The sequence below is a fragment of the Amblyomma americanum genome, chromosome 1 (genome assembly GCF_052857255.1).
Source record: "Amblyomma americanum isolate KBUSLIRL-KWMA chromosome 1, ASM5285725v1, whole genome shotgun sequence".
In the NCBI taxonomy this organism is placed as follows: Eukaryota; Metazoa; Arthropoda; class Arachnida; order Ixodida; family Ixodidae; genus Amblyomma; species Amblyomma americanum.
The window spans coordinates 262,851,903-262,863,722 of NC_135497.1; the positions used below are offsets into that span (position 1 = coordinate 262,851,903).

An 11,820-nucleotide genomic window follows, 5' to 3' on the forward strand; every position below is an offset into this window, starting at 1 on the left:
TTCAGGAGCCATTTTTTAAACAATTCGCCCGTCATCCACACCTTGCTGTTGGCGGCGTAATCTGTTGGCAGTGTCCTAATGTTCTTGAAACACCGAGGCTTCTGTGCCTTTCCGACAACAAAAAGAGGGACCTTCTCCGTCCCGGTCATATTAGCGGCGACCAGAACAGTACTCCGCTCTTTGCTTCGCTTGCCGCCAGCGCAGCTGTGTCTTTAAATGTTACTGTTCTGTAGGGCTGGAGCTTATAAAACAAAGCCGTCTCCTCAGCATTGAATATATCTTGTGCCGAGTAGCTTTCTAAGTACTGCTGCAGAGCACCGCTTCGCCACGTGGCACAAGTTTCTGTGTCCACTTCTTCGGCTTCTCCGGACAACACCCGGAAGACAAGATTATGTCTGTCTCGAAAGCCGTGAAACCATCCTTCGGAGGCGGCAAAATCTTCCACATTCATGCGCAGGGCGAAATCGGCCGCCTTCGCCATGATAATTGGGCCGCTCAGTGGAATGTCTGCGCTTCTCATTTCCTTCACCCACATGATCACAGCAGTCTCAATTTCCGGATACTTGGCTAATCGGAGCCTTTTTCTGTTGCTGGCGAAATCTTCGGCTTCGTAGGCATCCTCGATGACCTTCCTATTTCGGACGTAGGTCGACAACGTGCTTGGTGGAATCCCGTGCTTTTTCGCGATTTCCACTTTGCTGGCCTTCCGTTCGTCCACCTCGCGTAAAATCGCCAGTTTCTCCTTCACCGTCTTGGCGCAGTATTTCCCACGCGAACACATCTCGCGGACATAAGCTCACAGCAAGCGGCGTGCAAAACGTGGGCTAAAACACTAAAATGTCGTTCCTCAAAGCTGTCGCGGCAGGAAAGACTGGTTAGTACTTGTTCCAGCACCCTAGCGGCGCAACGATGGTTGTGCCATCTATCGTTCTGCCGTGAAAGCTTCAAACGATGGTTTTCAACAGCGGCGCGCCGTTCGAATTATGGGTGGCGGCGCCAATTTTTGAGTGAATTAACAAGCTGTTACGTGCATAGACTTCTATGCACTGCGGACCGGACCACGATGACTATTTCGAATTATTCAAAATTTCGAATTAACAAGTTGTGAATTAACAAGGTTTCACTGTACTAGCCCAAGTTGTCCTCTTTATCCACATACCCATTAACTTGGGAATTCAAGGTAAGAATAAAGTTGTGGAGGACGCAGGTGGCCTTGACTACGTAGTCCACGTTCTTTGGGTGGAGGTTGATTGTTCTTAACAGAATTCTCCACCCAGCAACAGTTATGCCAAATGAATTTTCTGCACATCTCCTGTAAAAAGAACATTGCCTCAGATTGAAAGAGGAAAGAAACACATACAAATGTGCATGTAGCAGTGACATAGATTCAAACTGCTGGCGAGATTGGAGTGTTTTAAACACAGTGGAGGTGTACTAATGTAAATGTATACCAGATTACAGCATGCCAGCTGTACACGCACAGTAGCTGCTGTACAATAGGGTGGGGCATACATCACACCTGTACTGTTCGTAGACAGCAGGCATTATACTATCAGGTATACGTATATATTTGCACGTTTCCGCTATGTTTAATAACAGCAAATAATGAAACAATATGCAGTTATGTGAGCCCACACAATACAAGTCGCGTTCTCCAAAAAAATGAAACTATAAATCTCTTTTTTTAGCCGTTCTTCTCTTGCAGAACAGATGCATGCCATATAGTCTCCTTATCTTGATGCACTCGTGTTTGCATATATATTGCCTTGTCTTTTGCATGTTTTGTCTCCCTGGAACTACATTCCTTACGCAATGCCGGCACTCAGCACCTTTGTGAGAACATGAAGGGAATGTTCAGCAGTTGCACCCTTCAAATAAGACACATATCGTGTAAACACACAGTGCACAAAGTCAGGAACCCACAGTATCAAAAGTATAAGATTAAGTAGCAATTTTTTTTTACTACTGCAGGCAATCTTCCCACTTCCATAGATATTTATGACAGAAAAAGACTCAGTTCTCGCAAGCCATTTTTAAGATTGGTTCATAAAAAAATTATGCACTGTTTCTTGACGCCTGCAACATTACTGCACACATCTAGAACATATTCAATTGACATCATCCAAAACAAATGACATTACATACCTTGCTCTACTCAGCCTATAATTGAAAATCCTCTTCTCATCCTTAAGCTGCTTAGCAGGGAATGGCCGCATGAAGTCCTTCTGCAGCTGGAAAGCCTCGTCTCCAATGAAGGCGTATGGAGCAATCATTCCTGTTCCGGGTAGCTGGGAGCCCAGTGGAAGACAAAGCTCGCCAGCAACCACAGCTTTTCCAAAGTCTGAATTCTTGAGGACGCCACCATCGCTCTGGTGGCCTTCGGCACCAACATCGATGAGGACGTACTTATAGCAACTATCTACGATGGCCATTAGGACAATAGAGAAAGTGTGCTGAAATGCAGAGAAGTAGTTACCACAACCATGTAAGCCACATGCAATGAATGCAGTTTTAGCTGCTAAAATAATGAAGGCTGCCTACTCACCTTAGTGCAGCATTAAATTTAAAATTAGCTACACTGGATTTATGTAGAAAGTGAGCCTGTATTAAAGCCATCCCAGATTATGCAAGCAAAAAGCAGGTGTACGGCAACCTTTCTGAGATATTTATTACAATAACATCACAAGCCCTATAAGCGTGTTTACAGGCAGCAAGAATTTTCAGACACTTCCGGTATATTATAGTTCGGTACAATTCTAGAATGAAGCAGCACGCACTTCTAAAAGGGTCGTCAAGTGTCATGGGGTCTATGTTCATTCCATTTATCTATCTATGTTCATCTATGTTCATCCCACCTGCTAGCCACCCGTGATGCCATGCTAGGGGAATAAATGCGACACGTCAAACGGTCGACACCACTGGCTGGAGGGCCTGCTCTGAGGGGCGTTTGCCACTTTGTTCTGAAGTTGTACCTGTCTACAGTGCAAAAAAAGACAAACAGAAAGGAGGTGGGCAGGAGATATGCCCCCTCCCCCCAGTTACTACACCCAGAATGTCGATGCACCAAAAGTGCAGATTAATTTTAAAACAAAATCAAATATGTGAACGATAGTGTAAATGTCATGGTCATCCTCTAGTTCTAAAATATCGTTTTTTTTTAACACCGAGTACTGCAACAGTTGCAAATACATATCGTAAATATCCTATTGTCAGGTTTAGTGAAAAAAAAGTACCTGTACAGAGTGTGTTTCTTTCCTTCCAATGATGTATATCACATTAGTAAAGAAATTGATACAAAGAATTTACCTACACTGGGCAAAATAATTTATAACTGAATTTCCTCTGTCATCCTGTTACATTCTCAGTAACAAGAGCTGACCCATCGCAGCGGCTTAGCAGTCAGGGCAGTCAGATACTGAGCCAGGGGACTGCAGGTTCAATGTCGCTGTCAGCGCACGTGAAAGACGCTCAGGTGGTCTATATTAATCTACAGCCCTTCACAACTGCATGCCTCAAAGCTCAAGTGTCGCTTCAGGACATTAAACCCCACAATTCATTTAGTTCCAAGAATGGCTATAATGTCATACTGGGCCACAAGGACTTAGATAAACTGCAATATTATAGTCGCTTGTTTATTTGATGTCATTCATGCTTTTGTTTTCAAGCTGGAAAACTGGTGAAAACAATGAAGTTCCATTATACTGCAGGTTTTTTTGTAACACCTCAGGTGACCTGGAATACAATTTGCCATAGCCACCGCTCGGGTGTTAAAGCTGAGACTGCATAAGACTAGAAATTGAATTATAAACTATTTAGTAGGCATGTAATTCCACATGGTGCTCCATCAACGCTTTTGTCTTACATGCCTAGCCAAAGAAAACATGCCACTGAAAATTGTGTATTGTTTTAAGTGGTGCATATCATAGCGTAAGTGTTATTTAATGGTTGACTAAATAAATCACTGCATTCATGGCAATGCTATCACATCCAGGTAGCCCCTTACCAATGTACATGTACCACAAAGGTAGTCTTGTGACCAGCAGTTCTAATGCATTACCTATCACACTGACACATGAAACTATTTGGTCTGCTGCATTAGAAAACCACACTGCATGCCTCAGATACACCTGACCAATCTAAGCTATCACAGCTTTGCTCAGAGGTGCAACACTAAAACATGACAGTTGACACTCGTGAAGGAATGTAAAACCTGTAACTTGTCAATGCACTGCACTGCTCCCTAATATTCCTCTCAGAAAATAAACCTAATTTTGCACCACTAAACAGCTAGCTGCTTGAAAACACTGTCATTGGCGAATTACTTGAACGCATATCACGGGTATGTTATAATAACTTTCACTGGTTAGGGAATGAGCTATACATATAATTATATGCAGCTTGCCAACAGTCCTTATGCTGATTGTAAAAAGCAAAAATAACTGGTAAGTTGATTAAATGCACAAAGCACTGAAATCTCCTTAAAGCAATATGTTTACCTTGTAGTTGAAGTAAGCACTTCCAGAGCTAGCAGGCGCTGTGATGGCAACATGTTTACCATCAACGGCCCCCGAACAGTTCGGAAACTGCCATCGCTTCTTGAAGCCTTCGGCAATCTCCACCCAATCACCTTCTGATGGCACCTGTGAACAGCACAAACAAAACAGTCTTATTACTGTTGTAAGTGGCTCAACCGTTCTTATGCCAACTGTAGGCAATGGTAAAAATAATGATTCAGATAGTACCTGCATGTTTTTTTTTGCCAAGTAAATTGCAACAGGTACGAGAGATATGCCACAGTACTAGGACTGCAATGCAAAGAAGCTGTTCCCAGCTCAACCACACACTCCTTCAGCACATGAGCCCTTCATAATAAGCACAGGATTGCTTGCGCTGCTAATGCGTAATGGAAAGTGTGGAAACTGTGCATAGGTTGTTATGGCAATAAGGGCTTCTACACATAAAGCTGACAATGAAAAGGGTGTGTATATGCTGGATGGCTGTGCTTGAGTGGATGCCAATGAGTGACAAGTAATTACTCCCTTATTACAAATCTACTCTATCTGGGGGATACCCAAAACATTTGACCAACACTGTTCCCACTTCGAGTTGCTGATCAATTCTCGCTCGCCCTACCATAAGCTTGGCATCCCGGTTAGCTTAGTTGGCAGAGCAACTGCTCTGATGACGCATGGTCTTGGGATCGAACCCCAAACCAGAACAAATTTTTTCTTTAACTACAAAGTTTCTAAGAAAGCTGTATAGCTTTCGTGTCTAGTCATATGGGTGCACTTGGGTGGATGCCAATGAGTACTTGCTCCCTTATTATGCACCAAACAACAATGACAATATACTATTCAAGATAATGAAATCAGAATCTCTTTAGATAGTGAAAAAGATAACACCAGTATGCCTATTGCTTGTTATTAATTAGTCACCACAACAACAGCTTCATTACTAAACAGGTTTAATGCTACTAGATGATTCTCACCTTCATGAACTGGTCCTTGAGTCTGGCCCAGATTATCCGACAACAGAAGTGGATGGTGACACGAGCTGTTTCAATGCCAACTCTGTAGGCGAGGGCAATATCCTTGATGTCTTGTCCTCTCGCTAAGTAGCTAAGGAACAAGGATAAGTTTCACAATATGAATCCCCTTCATCCTTTTTTCAGTTTACTTTTTGAAGTGTTTTCTTTAAAAACAGCAATGTGGCAATCGCCTGTGCAATTTGCGATGCGACAACAGCGGTCAGGTTTAACGCCATTTATTGTACACTGTATACCACAATGCAGCACTAATTTTGGCTTCCAATTTTTACATTGCTGTGCATGTGGCCTGTAGGATTTTCACGAAGGCTGCACAAAGCTTGTTTTGCAGTACTAAAGCCGTGGAGGGAATTGTGCTACTGCATCCAGATGACCTTGCACCATTTAGTGGACAAAAATAAACTAGTCTTTAATTCATCTATACACAAGGACTTCCTTGAGTATCCCTAAATGTCGAATTAATCTACTGTGAGCATAAACACTTAATAACATCAGTATGATGTGTACTTTATATTTGCGACTAGGAGTGCTACCAAGCTGCCCCGCCCTCCTCCTCAGTATATGGGCGTAATCATAACTTCATTTGACAAAACGGTACTTCAATCTCAAGATATTTTCACTGAAAGATTTTGTCTGTTTATGCATTGTCTGTCTTGCATTTTTAAGAGTAAGAGGAAGGTGAGGTGGAGAGGATCATGAATGCCAACCAATGCTATACAAGAGGTGTGGGGTGGACATCTCAGGAAAATAGCAAATATTTCAGAGCACTACCAGGGTAGGCACTGCAGTTAGGGGGCGCTTTGTAAATGTTTGGTGCAGGTCATATAACCCTTTAAAGTGCTGGGAGCATAAGGCTGGCTTGGCAAACTCATGGATTACCTATAAACTACTTTGTACTGTGCATATTGCAAAATACAAACACAAGTCATGTGGGTAGCAGGAAGGGTCAAGCTGTGTTCTAGGAGAAAAAGCCCTGTTTTAGACTTAAACATACCACGCAAGCTAACAGAAACCTGTTTGCGCCACGTAAAGCATATTGTCCTCAATATATTCCCCTACTATCACCATTTTTACATGTCATGCCAGTTGTGAAAATGTGAAGACAGTGTGCTTTGGCCGTTTACTAACCTCAAGGTTATTGCGAGCTGTTCACCCGGCTCAAGCGGCTCCCTCACGCGTACTGCCGCGTCAAGTCATCAGTCACGAATGACAACAGGGTGTCAAACATCTCCGGTGACATTCTGTAGTATTTAAAAAAAAAATCATGGTCCCCTTCCCTCATCCGTTGCATCTGCAATAAAAAGACAGCAGCTTATGAAAAGCATACAACTCCAATGCAAATTGACACTTCTATATATACAGACTGAAAACTTGGAAATGAAAAGTTGGTTATAATGGAAGAAAAGGCACAGTAACTCTAATTCGAAAAGTTGGTTATACTGGAAGAAAATGCACAGTAACTCTAATTCAAGGAAACCACTTAAACTTTGTCGTGAAGGAAGGGATGAAAAAGTGAAAGATGGAAGAGGCGCCTTAGCGGCTCTGTTAATAAAAAAAAGTAATACTGGAAGGAAAAGATGTTGCTAACAGCGGCAAGCCATCGAGACCTGAAACACCTAAGCTGCGGCTAGCATGATAGAAAGGACAGGGAGAGGGGAAAAAAGGGGAGAGCGATAGAAAGAAAGGATAGGGATACGGTGGCAATATACATCAGGGACAAACACAAAATATACAAAACCTCGAATTTCGAATTATGCGAAATTCGAGGCTTATCTGATTAAATTCGCCGCAGCCTTGATTTAATACCGCGTCCTCGATGTCAGCAGCTGAACGCTACATAGGGGGTTTCATTCACACAGCGCGAAGACGAACACGGACAAGAGGGGAGACACCACGCGCTGTGCGAATGAAAGCATGAAATAACAACTCGCCCAGCAACTGATATTGAGCAACAGATGTGAGCAAGCTTGTCTAGAGCACGTTTGTGTGCCGCGGGAGAAATAACGTGAAATCTTATGCCGGTTGATTGGCTTGTTGCGAGCACTGCGCTTGCGATTTTATAATTCGTGCACCTACGTGAAAAGCGCTAACTGCGTTAAAATTTCGCATCTTTGCTTCGCCAGCCGCAGCTTGAGCGCTCTAGGTAAGCCCCCGCATGTCTGTACATGTTATCTCCGCCGGCCACAGCTCGAGCGATCTATAAAGTGTGGACATATATATACTTAATAGAGAATTGCACCGCATCTATTGGCCGTTTTGTGCACGAGAAAACTCGACTGCAAGTGAAATAGACGAAATCAGTCACCGCCGTAAAATAGAGGCCTTCCTGCTTGCGATGCTGAAAGACCGGTCGCACCCACCAGCGTCTACGCTGTCGTTGCTTTTTCTGCAGTATAATAAGAAGTAGTAGCTTCTTTTTTCAAAAGCAACGACTGTAGTTTTCTGTCCATCGTGCGTCTCGAAAAAGAAGGAAGCTCCAAAGCGACTCGCCGAAGACTGCTGTCTGGTGTCTGTGTCGATGCTGCTGCCGATGTCATTCAGCCGGTGTACATAAAAAATAACGTTTTTTTGAAGCAAACCTCAAACAAACCTCTGTTTTAAGTCAAGAAGTTTAAAATTTGACATTTTACGCTTTGTAAAAGTTTGTTTTAACTCTTTATTGTGACGTGTTGCCGTATGCGTCATTAGGACGGTTTAGCCAAAAATCGTCAGGAGACACTGCGCTCGACCGGATCGGCGCCAGCAACGCCAATCCGTACGCTCTCATGTTACGCGGCCCTGCGCGTCGACGCTGGTAGGCGCGACGCTGACGCGACGCCGGTAGGCGCGACGCTAACGCGACGCCGAAGAAGCGCTGTCTTGTGGTTGCGGCTTAAAGGCGGGAGTGAAAGAAGAAAGAGGCGCAGTAGTGGAGGGCTCAGGAATGAATTCGACCACATGGGGGATCCTGAAACTTTCCTGTCCACCTGCTTGGTCTGCTGTCGCGCTCGGCACATCACTCACATGATGTGATCTTTTCGTCCGCGCTCCGGTCTAGTAGACCGTGGTTACCGCTACAAACAAGATGTTCAGACAAGACACTTCACCGAGGTACGGCCTCTTCTTGGTGGGTGCACCAATAATGGAAAGGTTTCACCGCAAGATTTTAGGCGATTTTCAGTGACAAATTAAAATTATTTTTGTTTCCTCCGATATCGCACTGCTCCATTCTTACAATATGGCATTTTCTTTTCGAATATGATCTCATGACACGTGTTTCGCTCAGTTAAAAACGTCGAGGCACGTATACAAGTCGCGGCTTTCCATCTCAAAGGCTGCTGTTTCTCTGAAAAGGGGACTGGAGTCTAAAGTCTTATTTAACTCCGTAGCTCCTGCAATGCGCGACTAAGTCCTTGCACAGCAGCAAACCCGAAAGGGTTCGCGCAAGTGCCAGGGAGGAGTGCACAGAACGCAAAGAAATATCTCGAACAAGTTTTATTTTGAACATAACGATGCATGGCAGCTTGTGGAAACCAAGGTCCGCCTGCACGGGCCACAGCACCTGCACAAACGCCACCCCTAACAAGGGACACCAACCCATCCCACATTGCTTCTACGTGTGTAGTGGGTTTGCGTGCAAGGAAGCTTGGCGATCGAATCGAACTAATGACTAGTGAAGCTGGCTCAACAGCTATTCCCCGTGTAGTGAAGTGTATAGAGGCGAGCAGCACGCACGCACGCACGCACGCACGCACGCACGCACGCACGCACACACACACACACACACACACACACACACACACACACACACACACACACACACACACACACACACACACACACACACACACACACACACACACACACACACACACGCACGCACGCACGCACGCACGCACGCACGCACGCACACACACACACACACACACACACACACACACACACACACACACACACACACACACACACACACACACACACACACACACACACACACACACACACACACACACACGACGGGCCGGCGATAGCAGGAACGTCAGACGTCCATGACCGCCATGGCGATGGACGTGCCGTCCCCGGATAATGCGGCGGCAGGAGAGGCGGCGACCACAGGTGGTATCGTCTGGTCACACACAGAGTATGGCGATACAGAAAAAATGCAAAACATTGCGTCTAACAGCTCCCTAGCAGAGTTACAAAATAAACGGCGGTCAGAATAAAATGAGAACAAAGCGTCTCAGAGTGAAATTACAGCCCAACGACAGGGCAGCTTAACCAGAGACCGGCCTTCAGTGGGGCCCGATGCAATCGTAGCATGTGCACAGCGCCCGGCGTTGCAGGCAAAGCGGAACACCGAAGCACCACAGAGGCTAGGATCACCGTGGGGCAAACGTGACGCAGAAAAAAAGGTGGAGGTGGGTTGGGTGGTCAGGGACGGGATACGTACCATGAGACGGCGTCGACTGCTGATAACCGGACGGGCCGGCGATAGCAGGAACGCCAGACGCGTCCATGACCGCCATGGCGGTGGACGCGCGGTCCCCGGATAACGCGGCGGCGACCACAGGTGGTATCGTCTGGTCACACACACACATCCATTCACATTTGCTCACCCCGTGTCAAAATCGTGTAAGAACACTAGAAACCCCACCAGTTTCCCATTTATTTCATGTTGTACAGGGCAAATACAGATCAATACAAGTACATTTAGCACACACAGTTAAGATCAAAACCCTAAGACCCTAGCAGTTAACCTACACATATTAAAAGGAAAGCTTTGAAATTCAAAGGGCACTGAGCGAAACTTGCCATCGAAGAGGAGTCTTCACTGATGCTTGAAACAATCGCACGATGCAAAAATTGCGCGCGACGCGAAAACCGAACGAGTGAAGACCGCAGGCTAGAAGTGACGTGGCCAGGCACCTTCAGAAAACCAGGACGCGAACGCACCTTGTTCAGGGCGGCTCCAGGATCCAGAAAAGCGAAAGCGCATCGCGACTAAGCGCCGATGATTGAACGACACATGACACCCGACAAATGACTGGACGTCTTCTGGGAAGCCTCCGTGCCGGAAGCAGCAGGCGAAAATAACTTTACTGCTGTCTAATTTGTACAGAGTATGGCGATACAGAAAAATGCAAAACATTGCGTCTAACAGCTCCCTAGCAGAGTTACAAAATAAACGGCGGTCTCGGAACCAGATGAGAACAAAGCGTCTCAGAGTGAAATTACAGCCCAAAGACAGGGCAGCTTAACCAGAGACCGGCGTTCAGTGGGGCCCGATGCAATCGTAGCATGTGCACAGCGCCCGGCGTTGCAGGTAAAGCTGAACCCCGAAGCACCACAGAGGCTAGGATCACCGTGGGGAAAACGTGACGCAGAAAAAAAAAGGTGGAGGTGGGTTGGGTGGTCAGGGACGGGATACGTACCATGAGACGGCGTCGACTGCTGATAACCGGACGGGCCGGCAACAGCAGGAACGCCAGACGCGTCCGTGACCGCCATGGCGATGGACGCGCCGTCCCCGGATAACGCGGCGGCAGGAAAGGCGGCGACCACAGGTGGTATCGCCTGGTCATCATATGGTATTAAACTATATGGCGACGGCTCGATGTCTACTGCAAATTAAATGTTACGAGGCGGTGTCAGCAACAGGGCCGAGAAACTTGAGTAAAACTTTGTTTACCTTGACTCGTGATAGAGAAGTCTGAAGGCAATGAACGTTGAGCAGGAACAAGTGCAGAGTTGTCGGATGTGAACCCTGTGTGATGAGACTGCTGTGACTCGTACCCTAGCACTTGTGATGATGAGGCGACGTCCGGGAACTCTGGAACCTGAGAACAAAAAAAGGCGCATCGTAAGAACTAAGAACATGTTTCGTAATTGTTACGGGAAAGACCGAGTCCACCGCACAGACTCTTAAACGGGGAGCACAGCAGCAAGAGGCCACCTACGTTTTCGGTCGTCGTAAATTCTTCCATAACGTCCAAAATCTCCAGATCGAAGTCCGCATCGTCGCCCTCCTCCACGTCATCACCAATCGAGTCCTGAGTATGCTGAGAGATGCTGGCCTGAACACTTGAACCGTGACGAGCGCCTGAAGGCACGGCAGTAGACGACGACGCCGCCACATTAGAAGCCCGACTCGAAGGAGACGCGGCGGGATGGTTGGTCACGCGATCACTAGACATACTACCGTCCTCCGCAGCACCGTCCACACTGGTCACGAGCCCACCATTCTTGTTCTCGTTTGTGTCCTCCGCGAGACCCTTGACCTTCAGAGTCTCGGCAGT

At 46.2% G+C, this 11,820-nt stretch overlaps 1 long non-coding RNA gene across 1 annotated transcript; it reads right to left on the reverse strand.

Annotated features, from left to right (window-relative positions):
• Nucleotides 1-10,773: 10,773 nt before the first annotated feature.
• On the reverse strand, nt 10,774-11,539 carry LOC144096805 (uncharacterized). Its single transcript, XR_013306852.1, has 3 exons — nt 11,482-11,539; nt 11,214-11,361; nt 10,774-11,145 (listed from the first exon to the last, which is right to left on the reverse strand). It is a non-coding gene; the product is annotated as an uncharacterized LOC144096805 (long non-coding RNA).
• Nucleotides 11,540-11,820: the final 281 nt, after the last annotated feature.